This window comes from Triturus cristatus, chromosome 3_2, assembly GCF_964204655.1.
Source record: "Triturus cristatus chromosome 3_2, aTriCri1.1, whole genome shotgun sequence".
In the NCBI taxonomy this organism is placed as follows: Eukaryota; Metazoa; Chordata; class Amphibia; order Caudata; family Salamandridae; genus Triturus; species Triturus cristatus.
In genome coordinates this window covers 151,944,795-151,960,323 of record NC_140584.1, presented here as the reverse complement: position 1 = coordinate 151,960,323, position 15,529 = coordinate 151,944,795, and the positions used below count along the sequence as shown (strand labels likewise).

Below are 15,529 nucleotides of genomic sequence, written 5' to 3'. Positions count from 1 at the left end.
GCATAACGTTTTGCATCAACGTCTGTCAGGGCTATAAGCCTGTAATTACTAGGCTCATTACAATTACCATTCTTATATATGGGATGAAATATGCTCCCTCTCCAAGAATTAATGATCTTATTTTGAGAGTACAAATAATTAAAGAGCGGCGTAAGATAGTTTGCCCAAAAGTCCGGTTCGTGTTTAAAGATTGCATTTGGAAGCCCATTTGGCTAGGCCTGGGCGAAAATTTCATTCCGTTCGTGGAAATTGCGATAATTTGACATGTTTGCGTTCCGCGGAGAGCGCGAAAATGTCAAAATTTCCGCTTTCCGCAGCTTGCCGATAATTTGTTTCTTGCTGGCGCTGTAAAATAATACATTCTCATGCGCGCGCGATCGCCTTACCTGAATCCCTGCGTTCGCCGACAAGTTTTCTTGATCCGGTCGCGTTCTCCATGAGATGTTGTATTGTTTTTAGCCATTTGCGCTGTCTCGCGACAGTTTGCGCCCGCAGTGACGTCATGCGTCGCGCGATCACGTCTTTCTTCTCGCGATCATGCACCGAGAGACAACTCAAAACAAGATGGCCGCGCCCGCGAGCAACCACATGGCGACCACATGGCGACCCGCAACCATGCAGAAAATCTCGTGAACATGCGGGAAAAAAAATTCTGCATCTTCGCGATATTTCCGCTTGTTTGCGATCATTTTAAACATTTTCGCGATAATTTGCGAAAGTGGATTTCGCAAATTCCGCCCACACCTACATTTGGCCCTGCTGCTCCCTTTGTTTTCAGTTTTTTTATTACTTCTTTTAGTTGATTGTTGTTAATTAAGGTGTTTAAGCATTATCATTTGGTTCATGTGATTTATCCTCAAATTGTACATTATCGTGGAGGAGTGAGATGTCTTCAAGTTTTGCTATTTCCCGGGAAAGGGGACTGATGTCAAATGTTCTATGCTTTACCTCCTGACGAGCATCTGCCCCAAATTCCAAAATCGTTATCATTTCGTTGTTTGTATTCTTGTATACTTTTTGTATATGTGGTTCCCATGTTTTCTCACTTATTCCTGCTTTTTGAGGCATTCCTGATCTCTTTGTTAACTTATTTATTATGCCTCAGAATTCACAACTGTTTGGCAGCTTACTGGCCCAAAGTAATTTCTCCCAGAGCTTTTCCATGCGTTCCTTTTTTGCCATTCTACACCTCTCCCTATGTTTCTTCCTCATGCCTGTGATATTTTTGTTCATTACTGATTTTCCAGATCTTACGGTAGTAGCTTTTTTTCTTGCTTCCCTTGTAATTTCCCTTTTTAGGTCGCAAAGCTGTATATTGAACCATGGTTTGTATGTTCTTCTTTGTGTGCCTTGACGTCCCAGGAGTGCCAGAAATGTATTTAAAAGAAACTTTCCTAATTTTTCCCAAATGTCTTCTAATCATTCAGCACACTGTGACCCCCCATCATTTATGTATTTATGTACGGCGACCATTATTTGTGTGACGCTCGTACCGCACCATTTTAGTTTCTTCAGATTGTGTGTTACCGGGATTTCTAATAGTGCAGTTATTTTCTCTTTCTAAAAAAGATTTGCGTTGATGGTCAAAACTTGCGGCAAATGGTCACTTTCCGGGTGGGATTGTATATAGAACGAATCAACTGTGAAGTAAAGTTCGTTACTGACCATGGTATAGTCAATGATTGATTGTTTCTTCCCACTTAAAAAGGTGATCCTAGCCGGTTGATCTCCCTTTGGTTTACCATTCAGAATATATAATCCCAAGGTGTCAAGGTCATTTTTCAGTTCGTTAACTTCCTCCAGCTCCTTTTGACACATTCTCTTATTTATCTTGCTCCCTATTAAGTTGGAGTTGAAGTCACCTGTGATTATCACCTCACAGTTTTGATTGCTTTTCTGCAGAACCTTTATTAGGTTAATCAGGCATACCAGTTTTTCCTTTTTCCACATTTTACTGTGGTGGATATATATGTTTAAAATCCGTAGCTGCCAAGGCATTGTGTTTGCAAGGTTGTTGCTCTCCAGTTTCACAACTTGTAGCCAGCGTTCACCAGTGTCTAGTTCTTCCGTTTGCCAAACTAATTTTTCTGTTAGATAAGTTGACAGCCCACCCCTTGGGTGCCCATATTTATAATTATTTTCCGCCGTGACATGAAATTCTACATATCCAATAATGGGTTTTGGTGTCAGGTTCCACGTTTCTTGTAGATGATGTTGAAACTTTGCAAATAAGCTTACGTCTCAGGGTCTTGGCCCATTTCTCTGAACCCGTGAATATTCCATGAGCAGATTCTAATTTTATAGTCCTTGGGCGTACCTGGGTATGTCACTTTTGGCTTTATCCTGTGGGGACCGTTGGATTGATGGATGGATTGCAGGATACAGCTTAATTCACTCTAAATATACAAACTCCATAGAGGAAAGAGAAACAGAGCAAGTATGTATTGCGTGAGCCAAAAATGAATCATGGCCATTAAGTTGGATTTTATATTACTATGTAAATGAGTCCTCGAATACTTTTTCAGCTACTTCAAAACTGAAGTTAGGCTATAGTATAGCCAGTGCTTTCCTAAGGGAGACCCAAAGCCTTGCTACAGTGAGAAGCAACATGGGGGGTGTCGATTTGGGGTGATTCCCTGGCAGGGCATGTAAAGCATATCTCATGCATGGCCCACTTTTTCAAATACCATGCACCCTACCCTATAGCCATTTGGGGACAATCTTAGTCTTAATATATAAGTATAAAAAATGAAGGTTTTTGCTTGGCAAACCTTTACTTTCCCAAGTTGAGTTGGCAGTTCTAAAACTTTATACCCAGGTTGCAGGGGCCGGACTGGAGACAAGCTTTACATTGTCAATTTAATGGTGGCAGAAAACGGGCTGCACTGCACTGGTGACATTTCATTGACAAGTCCAGGGTGCACTTTTGTACTATATACTAGGGACTCATAGGTAAGATAAAAAAGTCACTCAGAAGGGTAGCCAATTTTGACATGCTTTACGTGTCAGAACAAATGCACTGGGTTTTGGTTAGCAATGCCCCATTACACAGAGTTAAAAAAACAGCAGCATCTGTCCAGAAAAATGGGAGTGAAAATATAAAAAGAGGCATTTTCCTTTAGATACTCACTTAATTTTTAAATGGTGTGGACCTTGGCCACTGTGTTAAGAACCTCCAACACAAAGCATTTTACTTACCCCCTCCTCCCCTCAGTCTTTCTCCCTGTTGCCTCATGTCTTCCTCTACCTGTTGTCTTTCTCATCCTGTCTTTTTCTATGTAGAAGCATGCCTTGTTTTACAGACTTCAGACTGTTTCTTAGTGCTGCAATTGCTGAAATTAATAGGTGCCACTATGACCCAATGTAATATTATTGAATAGACAAACCTTACAAGGACAGATGGCTGAGGAGGTCGTGCAAGGGATTCCTGATGATAACTTTATATCTCATTGGGAGATAAATCAGCGTTTTCTCCTTTCAGCAAATATGTCTCATTATTTATTTTCTTAAGCCTGTTTTTCCCAGTTATGCTTTTTTGCTTCACAGATTCTCATCCACTTGGTTCTTCTCCCTTCTTTACCCCCTCTTGTGACTTCATGCTCCATTTTCTGCATTCTTTCCTTCTCATCCCTTTTCTCCAATCATTCTCTCATCTTTCTCTCTTTTCTTTCATTTTCTTCAGCCAGTCAATATTACTTTGTCCTCCCTTCCTTTCCTTCTCTTAGACATTTTTCTTGTCATCCTTCTTCTTACACCATTCGCACCCAGTTGTAATTTTCCCATTGTTTACTCCACTCTGTCATTAACCCTCCTTTTACTCCTGCATCCTGCCATCATATTCTTTTTTTCCCTCCACAATTAGCACTAGATCTGGTAGCTTGAGACTCAGCTACCGGGGATGATATATTGCACATCACACAAATTTTGTTTTATCTCACTTCTTCTACACCACCCACCCTAGACTGGTCCTCAGGGAGTACCCTCACAGGGTAGTAGCTTGGTTATTCATTGATAGCAGCATGGGAATCTCTTGGCCACTATAATAACATAGGTATTAGAAGGCCTTTGCATTAAAGAAACTTTGCGAATGGTTACTTTGTTACCTGCAGAAATGTCCCTAAATTAAGTTTTAGTCTCTGGAGAGGAAGCAGCCTTGTAAAGAAAGGATGAAAACTGTCAAATTTAGTTTGAAGTCAGTCCAATCCACACATCTCGACCTGAAGACACTGAGTGAGCTCATCTAGTTCAATATTTTTCTATAAAATATTTTATGCTATCTCTTAAGTTTATATTTGTAATACTCTGGACTGTAAGAAATGGAAAGAAAAGAACCTAGACTGGATGAGCTAAGTTAGACCTGGAAGCTGGGAAACCTGAAATCTCGGATCCTAGCCATGCCCCTCAATCATCTAATAGAAGTGATGCATTCCATATCAGTCTCCCTCTTGTTTCATTACAATGACCTTGGAAATGGGCACCCTGTTAATTCAAGCATTCGAATAGACTACATCCTAATGTGGTGGGGTACTCTACGTTGATTCAGAAGAGACATTTTGCTGTATCCACCCAACTGGAAAGGTACAGCAGTTTATACCCCATAGTTATTTCCACTCATACTGCATCTGGAGAGGTGTGCAACCTGTATATTGACCCCAGATTATTGATGGAACCCTATATTGAGAGCAGAATATAAAAAAATATCAACAGCTAATACCTAACTCCAAAGTGTATACCTAGGTGGCACATGTAACTTCAAGGTGCAAAGATGTGGAGTTATGAATAGTAAATGTGTCCTTCCCTATATGCACTTTTGATATTTTGTCCCTTGATATTGATTGTGTCCTTGAATTTCTTGTACCATGATATTCTGGTGGTCAATATTTAGTAGTACAGTAATTCCAGAGGTTACTGATGCACAGCTACTCCTTCTGTCCCCTTGGCTCATCTGTTTGCCACTATTGGACAGGAAAAACACTATATGGAAAAGAAATGTGGTATCAGGTTTTAATGTGGATGTCCTTTTGGCATGGTAACCTACACCATGTTATAATGAAGAACAAGTGATATCCACCCGATGAATGTATGCCAGCACTGGGCAACCTTTTATCATACACATTTCCTTCTAAAGGTGTTTCTTTTATCCTCATTAGGAGGCTGACCTGTAAAAACTGGCTTTACCTGATCTGCTACCATTTCAGAAGCATGGATTCCTCTGAATACATTCTTTACCATTACAGGTTATATATAAATATCTAAGCTACTTTTCAAATGATAGAAAACTGTTTTAAACTCTTCAGTTGTGGAAGCTATTCCTAAAATGTGCAATTTTGCGTGCCAAATTATTTTTGAATACTGGTGATTTTTAGAATGAATACAGTCATAAGTGATGAAATAATAATATTCCACTTCAAATTATTAAGTTTAGAGGTTTAGAAGTGAGCTTATTAATGTAGTTTAGTTAGGCCACATGTTTGCAGTGACACCATTTTATCAAAACGGATGCTGTTTGTGGTGTTTTGTTAATCTTGATCCTGCTCATTACCCCTCCCAATCAATGTATCTCTGTATGTCTTCTCTTCTCTCAGTCTTTGCAGAGTACAGAACACTGTGACTTTATTGGTTATTTTTCTTCAAGAGCGTGTTTTATGAATTAAACTTTCTTCGTGTACTTAAATTATCATTCTGAAGGTCGGATGTAGGCATGTTAGAACACTGATGAATGGGTCTTTGTTTGAAAATGTTTCATATTGTGTTGTGCATCCCTGAACAATACTGCTGCTGTGGAAACTAAGGGAAAATGTTCTCTACCATAGAAATGGATTAGAGTTATAATAATTTTAATGACAATCATATTTCTGATTTGTCCAATATGTACGATTGCTAGTCATATACTGTGCTGAATTTGCAATTTTTTACATATTACGTATGTGTAAAATGTGTATAAAAACCTCCTGTTTTGGGGGTGAGACATTGATACCTTTTGTTTTCCTCAGAAGAATCTGTCTGATTATTTTGAGGGCTTCTTTGTCCTTTTAGGAATTCTGTTCATTTATCAGTACATTTATTTTTCTAGTGGAAATGCAATTTGATACTTTTTACTGCTTAGTGGGAATAATTTTGATTTCCGATTATGTACCCTGTATCTGACCCTTTGTGACATTGCATTATAATTATTTTCTATCATGTATTTTGAGATTTTATAATAAAACCCTTTTAACATTTCATTGGACTCGAATACAGATATTGAGTAGACTCAGTCATGTATTAAATTTCCCCGCTATTTTGCTGTGTATGAAGCTAAAAAGGGTGGTGACAAATATCACTAGTTGAAGAGTGCCGAAGCAAGCTAACCGAAGGTATATTTTAGGGAGAATAAAATATTGGGGTGCAGTAAGCATTGGGCTTCGTCTCCCATAAAGTTTTAGTGAACATCATTTTCTACTGGTTTTCAGATGTTAAAAATGGCAACGGATTTTCAATTTCGTTTGTAAATTGTAAACAACACTTAAAGCAGACACATACTGTATCTTATCTTTGTGGCAGTACATGCACACTGTGTCTTACAATGATGCCCCTAATAATGCAAGTTATGTACCCAGACCTTTGTTTGTTTTTCTAATGTATGAAGCCAGGAGTTTGCTGCATGCTTTAAATCCTGGGCTGTTAATTTGCAAATTGTTGTTTTCAGAGTTGTAAATTCATTAAGTTCAATTGAACCAACCCAAATCTGCCACTGCCAAAATACATATATTTGTCAAATGTCTTGTACTAGAAATGAGGTGGCCTTTGTCAGTCACCCGCCATCTCTGTACCCATCATCTGCACCACCCTTAACATGCATCTATCACTCACAACACATCTACCATCTTTAGCCACTGAGTACTGCATTGTCTTTTTACAATAATCCCTATCTTTTCACACCTCTGTATCTTTCAGATCCTTTAACAACACATTCTATTTCCCAACCACCACCATCTTCCCACCACAGCCGGGTATAAATCTCTTCACTCACAATAGGACTCATTTGCAATCATTCCCATCAGCACTCATTTCAAACACCATTTAGAAAGTAGATCATATTACTAGCTGTGCTATTCACTCACACAGGTCACAAGATATCCCTCATCCACTTGCCGTCTCCACTCAAAACGCCACTCGTCACTGACCGCACATCCTTGCCTTCTGCCATGTGCACTGTGTTATGGTTGTCAGCTGTTCTCTACCTTTGCACCACCATTTGCTCATTTCATACCCCCAGATTGGCATAATGCCCTTACATGTCTACGATATCACACAACTTCCACCATCATCCTCAGCCACTTTTAACACTTTACAGACATGAATTGTTGTTCACCTAACCACTGTGCTATAGCAACTATCATCACATACTGAAGGCTAAACCAGAGCTACTTGAAACAGTTCCTGCATGGTAACATTCCTTATTCACATTCAATCAATGCCACACTTTCAGTATCCATAAGTTAACAAAAAATAGCAAAGCCAGTTATGTCATCCCTCCTTTACCTCTTTTGAAACCGCTCAGCCTCGTAGTTATCACCCCCACCTAATTTGTTTACATGTGACACAGCTAATTGACCACTGAGGCAGGCAACTTATGATACACTCATAATACCACATAACACTATTTGCTTACTGTTGAGTCTGAATCAGCTTTTATCATCACCCATTGTACAGCAACACTCACCACTTACATACTGTGATTTACCCAGCTACTTGCAACACACCACTAATACACACTCATATCAGCATTCCTAATAAGGACAGTGTACACTATTTCTTACCATCAGTTTTTATAACATTCCTCAATTGCAATTTCAATCACGTACTCTCAATATATTTTACTGACTGACCTTCGTAACATCCATAGACTCATCAAGGTGCAATACTTTTCAACCCAACCACCTGTACATGATTAAGTCACTCATATGCTTCATTAGACACTCATTTGCACCAACATTGTTTCACAATGTGCCTCATTCTTTTTTTTCTTCTTTAGGTTTTATATGTATGTTTGCACATTAAACTACTTGATTATTTTCCATGTCAATAGATTAACTTTATCATGCCAAATACACAATGAAATTACATGAAGTATTTTACAACTGTTGAAAAATGCTCTAATAGTCATTAAAGCAAAGACAAGCAATTATTTCTGTTCAAATGAAAATGTGTGATTTTAACAATATCCTAATTGGGTGCTAGTTCCTGCCATTTCCGGAACATGAAGAATTGCCTTTATTTTTTGAAAAATCACCAGCAAGGTCAGTGGAATTTAATGCAATCTCACTGTTCACAGCACATCTCAAAGTTTGAAAGATGACAACAGAACATACCAAAGTAAGATAATTTTAAACAATCAATCACATAGTTACCTTTAAAATGTTGAACTAATTTAATTGTAACAGAATTTTGCTCCACATAACCCCTACTTAGTTAAATATTTGCCATAGCTCAAGAGATTTCCAATTTGATCCAGATGTTAATGCGTACCTTTTTTCCAACTCTTTAATCCTATTTGTTTTGGATCTAAATGGTTGGAATGTGGGGATTTCCTCAGACCGCCATTTTTTAAGGATAAAGGATCAAGTTATTAAAGTCACAATGTAGAGTTGTATTTTTCAATAGTAAATCAGCTTTTAACTCTAGTGAATACCTGAAAATGGTTTTCAGAGTGTCAAATGGTTGTTGCAGCCACAATACGTGACAGCAAAATTGACTGATCCCATCCGAGAACTTACTCAGCTTTGGGCAGGTCCACAACATATGCGTCCAATTGTCCTCTTCCTCAACCTCGCATCTAAAACAGTTAGCCAGAATCTATTAACACAAAACTCACAAGGTATGGGGCAACAATGACTGCACCTATCCCCTAGTTGGGTTGAGGTAGTTTGCTTGGGTGCCAAAGATCTGAGACGCAATACCCCTATGTCCCCTATGGAAGACTACACAAAAATAATTATAGACAAACACTCAGTAATAGCATATATTGTAGATGACAGAATTTCAGAAACCAATCAGCAGGTCGTTGTATAACTTCTCTTTATTCAGAAAATCTTCTTTAAAAGAAAACGAAGTAGCCAACGCGTTTTGTCCCTAAGGACTTCTTCAGGGCCATATATTCTTGTTGTATCTGTTTAAATTTTTTCAAAAAAAGGGAAGAAGAGATTGCAGTATAGCAGTCACTTTCAGAAACCTCCTAGATATTAAGAGCTCAGTTTGAGTGACCAAAGTTTTGAGTCCCAGGCACCATGAACAGTATTAGTGAGCTCAATTTCATCATACGTTAGTGATGGAAATATGGCAATTTAGCCTATCGTGACTTGTTGAACAAGTCCATTCCCGTCCTTAGCCACTAACGTCCTGGTCATATTTCAGGAGGTTTGCTATTTAGCTGCCATTTAGCTAGCACTTTCTCATGGAGCTTAGACGCTCCATAGTTATGTAAAAGTGAAACCTAGCAGCTAATTGACCTACGGTGTTGGATTCTATCAGATATTTGATAAGGTTTGCAGATGCCACCATCTGTATGAGATTTAGATCCAGTAGGAAATGCCTTATTCTAAGAAAGGACCATTGTAATGATGCTGTATGATGCTGCATGCTAGCTTCAATTTTGTTCCAATTTTTCCAACTCCCATCCAGAAAATCCCATATCTTTTCGTACCCATTGCTCAACCAACTTAACACTAATTTCTTATCCACTAGGGGAACTTCCCAAATATATATATCTGATAAACGGGTTTTTGCAATGAGTATCGGGATATCATAATGGCTGAAAAATTGCTGCCTACATTTTATATTCCATTGTGAAACCTTATACCTGAGTGGTAATATTATATTCTTGAAAAATTAAATCTAATTTTTTTTTTCAAATCTGTGGGTATTTAAAGTTTTATCTGATCTGTACGCAGTATGTACAAAAGTCACAAAGTAATATTCCCTGAAATCTGTGAGGGACAATCCACCTTCATTCAAAGGTCTATATAATGTATCTATAGCTAATCTAGGTTCTTTATTTGCCCATAGAAAACGTGTGAACATACCCTGCAATTCCTTAAAAAATTTCATCTGCATTGCACTTGGAATGGCAGACAATAAGAAATTACATAGTGGTAAAATTGACATACTAATCAGTGCATCTCGACCAGTTATTGACAGAGGTAAATTATTCAATTTTAGGAACAAACTCTTGATTTTATTCAGCAGAGGAACGAAGTTTAAAATGTATAAATCATTGATATTCTCTGAAACTTATATTCCCACATACCTAGGTCTGGTATTAACTACTGAACAAAATTCTGGTATTAAAGTGTCTGGTGCAGTAATACATAGAAGGATCTCTGGTTTTGATTTATTTATCTTGTAGCCTCCCATCAGTTGGTATTTGTGATAAATCTCAAATATACTTTATTGGATCTCTAGGTCCGGTTTAATAAATAAGACTATATCATCAGTGTACAGCTTTATATTTATCATCCCCAAAATTGGAGAGATTAAATTGCTGTTCAAACAAATTGTAATTGATAATAGCTCTATAAAAACAGTTAAAAGTATCGGTGATAGGGGACAAACTTGTCTTGTTCCTCTGTATACATTGCACGTGCCAATACAACTGGAATTAATTATTATTTGTGCTGAGGACCCTCTATAAAACCAAGAGATCAGGCTGATAATTCTAGCAGGGAATCCAAATGCAGCCGAGATGCAGAAAGCCTTCTCTGCATCTAGCAGCATAATCCGGGCCAGGATTTTATTCTGGCTAAAGTAATCAAAGGCCTCAATTAACAAAGTGGTGATTAAAGATAGCTGCCTCCCTAGAAGAAATCCACACTGATCTGGGTGTATGACTGACCCTATGCACTTACTCATTCTGTAGACTACCAATTTAGTTATAATCTTGAAGTCAGTGTTTAGGAGACTTATTGGTCTATATGAGTTAATATCCTCCTTGTCTTTATTTTTCTTTAAAAACTGACCACTACCGCCATTTATTAAAGGAGGATGGCACCTCTTCCCCTGCAGAATATAGTTGGCCAATACTACCAAATCAGGGTTCAATACAGCAGAAATGTCTTTATATAACTCGGCTGGGAATCCATCTTCTCCACTTGCTCTCCCGTTCGCTAAGGACTGCACCACTTCCTCTATTTTTTTAAGTGCAATATCTGCCAGCAGATCCCCTAAATGATTTACCAAGGCAGAAACTAATTGCCAGGTTGGTCCTCAGTAGACTCCAAGTGTGGATTGAGGAGTATGAGATTCTATCACCACTGCAGGCCGGCTTTCGCCCCTTTACTAGCACCATCGACCAAGTCTTTACGTTCGCTATGATTTACTGGAAAGTAGTTAAGATAGGGGGAGGATCTCTTTATGCAGCTTTTATCGACCTTAAGCCTGCAATCGACTTGGTCCCTCGTAATAAAATTTGGAGCGTCCTCTCGGACGCAGGGATGCCCCAGGAGCTATTAGCCATGTTAATCAAATTGCACACATCGAACTATGCACAGGTTAGGTGGGGCTCAAAGGGTGAGGTCACCGATAAATTTCCTGTCCTAAAGGGGGTGCGCCAGGGATGTGTCCTGGCGCCCACATTGTTTTCTCTGTTTATTGACAGGGTGGTCCACTATTACTCCACATGTCATACTGATGCTCCGAGTTTGGCGGGGCTGAGGATACCACTGCTCATGTTCGCAGACGACACCTTGATCCTATCTAAGACACAGAAGGGGCTGCAGGCTGCTTTATCTAGGTTTGAGGTGTTCTGTCAAGATCATGGGCTGGTGGTAAATGTGGACAAGACAAAGTTCATGGTTTTTCACAAACACAAGATCATTAAAAGCAGTGTGTACATGAATAATGCCCTTTTAGAACAGACAGATGCGTTTGTGTACCTGGGGATTACCTTAAGCAGGAAGCTTAACTGGAAACCTCACATTGACTTGCTAGCTTTAAAACACGCACAGCTGGCAGGAGCTCTTGTGAAAGAACATAGCCGCTTGTTTACCAAGCCCATAGCCCCTGTTCTTAAAATATATACCACCAAGGTCACCACTTCAATCCTATATGGTGCCGAATTATGGGGTTATGAGAACATCTCCATCTTGGTACGAGCTCAGAATAAATTTGTCAGAGCTATCACGAGTCTTCCGCAATCTTCTCCACTGTTGCCCCTCTTTATGGATTTGGGTGCTTATGTATTGAGGATTTAGCCCGATATAGACCACTAGCATTCTGGAGACGGCTCTGGGTCACTCCCGAGCTTTCACAATATGCTAAATCTCTTCTGGATTTCAGGGGGGTTGGTTGTTTGGGTAAGATCAAATGGCTACAGAATGTAAAAAACACCCTGTGTGGGCGGGGATGTGTGGTCTATGGGAGCACCCTGAAGAAAACCCATTCCCAACAAAAAGGGAGTTTAAGACCGCCTATTGGGACATGATTAAGAGTAATTATTTTTCCTCTACTATTAGGCCCACCCTGTCGAGGGACTTTTTGACGCACAAACAGGACTTTGTACTTGAAGCTTACTGGGATGTCATCCTAAAACCTATGGATAGGAAACTATACCATCAGTTTAGGGTTGGCTCTCTTCCGATCAACACCTTTACAAGCAAATGGCTTCTGCATGGGCCAGATCACTGTCCTGTTTGCCAGGCCCAGACGGAATCCATATCTCATGTTCTCTTTGTGTGTCCGGCCTATAAGTTACCCAGGATTAAATGGTTGAAATCTATCTGTATCAACCTAGGTACTGGATCTGCCACGGAGGCATTAAGGATTCTGCAGACATCCACTAACGACCCAATAGTTATTGCTATGGCGAAATTTTTGAAATGGGCTTGGCTTCTCCGTTCCAAAAACATAGGAGACACCCAAGTCTAGTTATAACTACTTTTACGTACAGTTATTTTAGCGTAGCCCTGTTAAGGAACTTATAATGGTGTTGAATTATCTTGTCTCACACATTTTATCGATGTATCTCTATGTTTTTATTGCTATTTTTGTACTTTCGAGCCTTTTTATATGATAGAAAGTTTAGTACTAATTAATGTTTTTAGCGATATGTCTTATGATTTCTATTTATGGCTTTGTGTTTTTATCTTAAGCATTTTTGACCTGATACTGTTTGTGCTGTCTTTTATGATTATTTTAATTGAAGTAAAGACTTGATGATGATGATGATGATTTACCTGTAATTTGGGGACTGTAAGCGTATGCATAAACTCCTTCAGTTTTAAAACATTAACCTCCTGTGTTGTGGGATAGATGGCTTTTGAATGGTTAAAGAAATACTCATGGATTTGTGATTCTTCTGTCATGCAGATCCTTGCTTTTTTTCCACCAAAGATGTTATCCTGTTGGATGCTTTCCACTCTCTTGCTTGCCAAGCTAAGAATTTCCCAGAGAATTCACTTTCTTCATATACTTTTTGAAAGTATGCGGAGTTGGCCAAACAACCTATGTTATAATAGTATTCTTGCATCCTTTTTCATGCATGTACGAGAGCCAATTTGTTTTTGCTCTCTTATTTCCGATATATTGTTCATTTGCCTCGTAGTTCTAATTGTGACCTCTCTATCTTTTGAGAGCGCTTTGTTACAATATCTTTGGAGATTATATAGCCATGGATGGTAGCATTAAAGGCCTCACAGACACTTTCTAGTTTAGCTGTAGCTCTTTTTGATTGAAAAACAAAACATTTTATATAATTATGGACCTCAGTGCACCAACCTTCGTCCTCAAGATGAATTTTAGTAAAGACCCATCTCGAGCTTAGCTTACGTTTGTCAAACCCTGTTATCTCCATCTTTATCAGTGCATGATGGGGAAAAGTGATTCTGGATATGCACATAATTATTTAGTCTTAGCTTATGGGAAGTAAGAAATGCGTCCAGTCAGGCCGCAGTTTTATATTTGGCAGAAAAACACGAGTATTCTTTCTTTTCTGGGTACCTAGCCCGCCAGATATCAATCAGATCTAGTTTTTGAATGCATTCTGTCAAAGCCCTGGCTATTCGGCGTTTGTTTTGTTTGCGGGTCCCAGAGGGCAAATCCATTTTCGGAGTTTGCAAAAAATTAAAATCACCACCTAATATTACCGCCCCTGAAATCTGTAGAGTGCATAGCAAGGATCTAAGAATGGTGCTGGATTATCTTCTAAGGGTGCATATATTGTTAATCTACACTGATTGTTTAACCCACTAATCAGACCTCATCTACCTTCTTTATCTGCCTGAAATGAAGTAATTTGAAAATGAAATGATTTATTAATAAAAATAGCAATGTACATTACGGGTGGCATTAGCTGTGGAAACATATTGATCACTAGTCCAGTGTCCAATAATTCTGTGTGTAGATTTAGTCTTTCACAATATCAGGGGTATGGCCTTGAATCCATTCATCTATGGCTCAAGCTTTAATCTTATTATTGAGGCCATTCACATTTAGAGACAATGCAGAGGTAATCTTTATACAGTAAACTCATAAATGTGCCTACCAATCATCACGTCTCCCAACGCATATTTTAAAGTGCATTGTGCATTCATAATAGAACTCCCACTATGAGTTGATCTTAAAGACATTACTATCTAGCTACCTATTCCCATTAAGCATTCCCTGAGGTACTAAACCACCCCGAACCAAAACCACTAAAGTGTACAGAAAAATTAAGTACATATCCTTCATCAGCAGTTTTATCATAAAGAATCATAATAACCCAATGACAATTCCAACTAATCAAAGTGCAAACTAAGTCTCTTTTTGTTTTATTTTTAAACCCCTTGTAAAAATGCCTATAGGAAATAAAGTGCAATGTGGGGAATGCAAAGTGTGGAGTGCTTCCATAGTATTGCACATATAAACACAGAGTGCAAAGTGCATGATGCATTCTGAGCAAAGGTGAAAAACGAAAAAACATACTTATACACATAGTTAAAACAGGATTCGGTAATACCACCACCGCAATTAAGTAATATCCCTTTTCCACCTACTTCTATGATCGACCTTGTGGGTACAGAGATACAATAAGTTCCTAAAGTGCTTATAAGGGTTAAGGCGCATAATACATAGACACATATCCTTATGAAATGATGTTAAAGAAGGGGCCTCTCCTGACGCTTTGCTACATCAAACATTTGCTTATATCTTCCACATCTATTACTTTTATCAAAACAAGAAGATGAATTCTCAATTTTTTACCCCATTTACACACCCAGTGCCCTACCCTACCCCCATCTATCACACTGTATCTGACCCACACCCATGTGCACTTTGGGAGAATAACCCACACCTTCTCCCAAATCCCACTAAGTGCCCTAGGTGCCATGACTTTGCGCCTCTGATTGTGTGTCCCTGATTAGCAAAAAGACACTAGGGGGCATATCAACAACAACCGGCGATAATTATCTCTAAGCGCACTTAGCGCTAGGATAATTATCGCCGGCTAGCGTGAATTTTTATCGCTGAGATAGCGTGCTATTAGCAACGCTTATCTCAATAGCGATAAAAA

At 38.8% G+C, this 15,529-nt stretch overlaps 1 protein-coding gene across 1 annotated transcript in view; it reads right to left on the bottom strand.

Annotated features, from left to right (window-relative positions):
* LOC146856922 (indolethylamine N-methyltransferase-like) overlaps positions 1-15,529 on the bottom strand; it is a 137,614-nt gene that overhangs the window by 76,281 nt on the left and 45,804 nt on the right. The window lies entirely within an intron of this gene.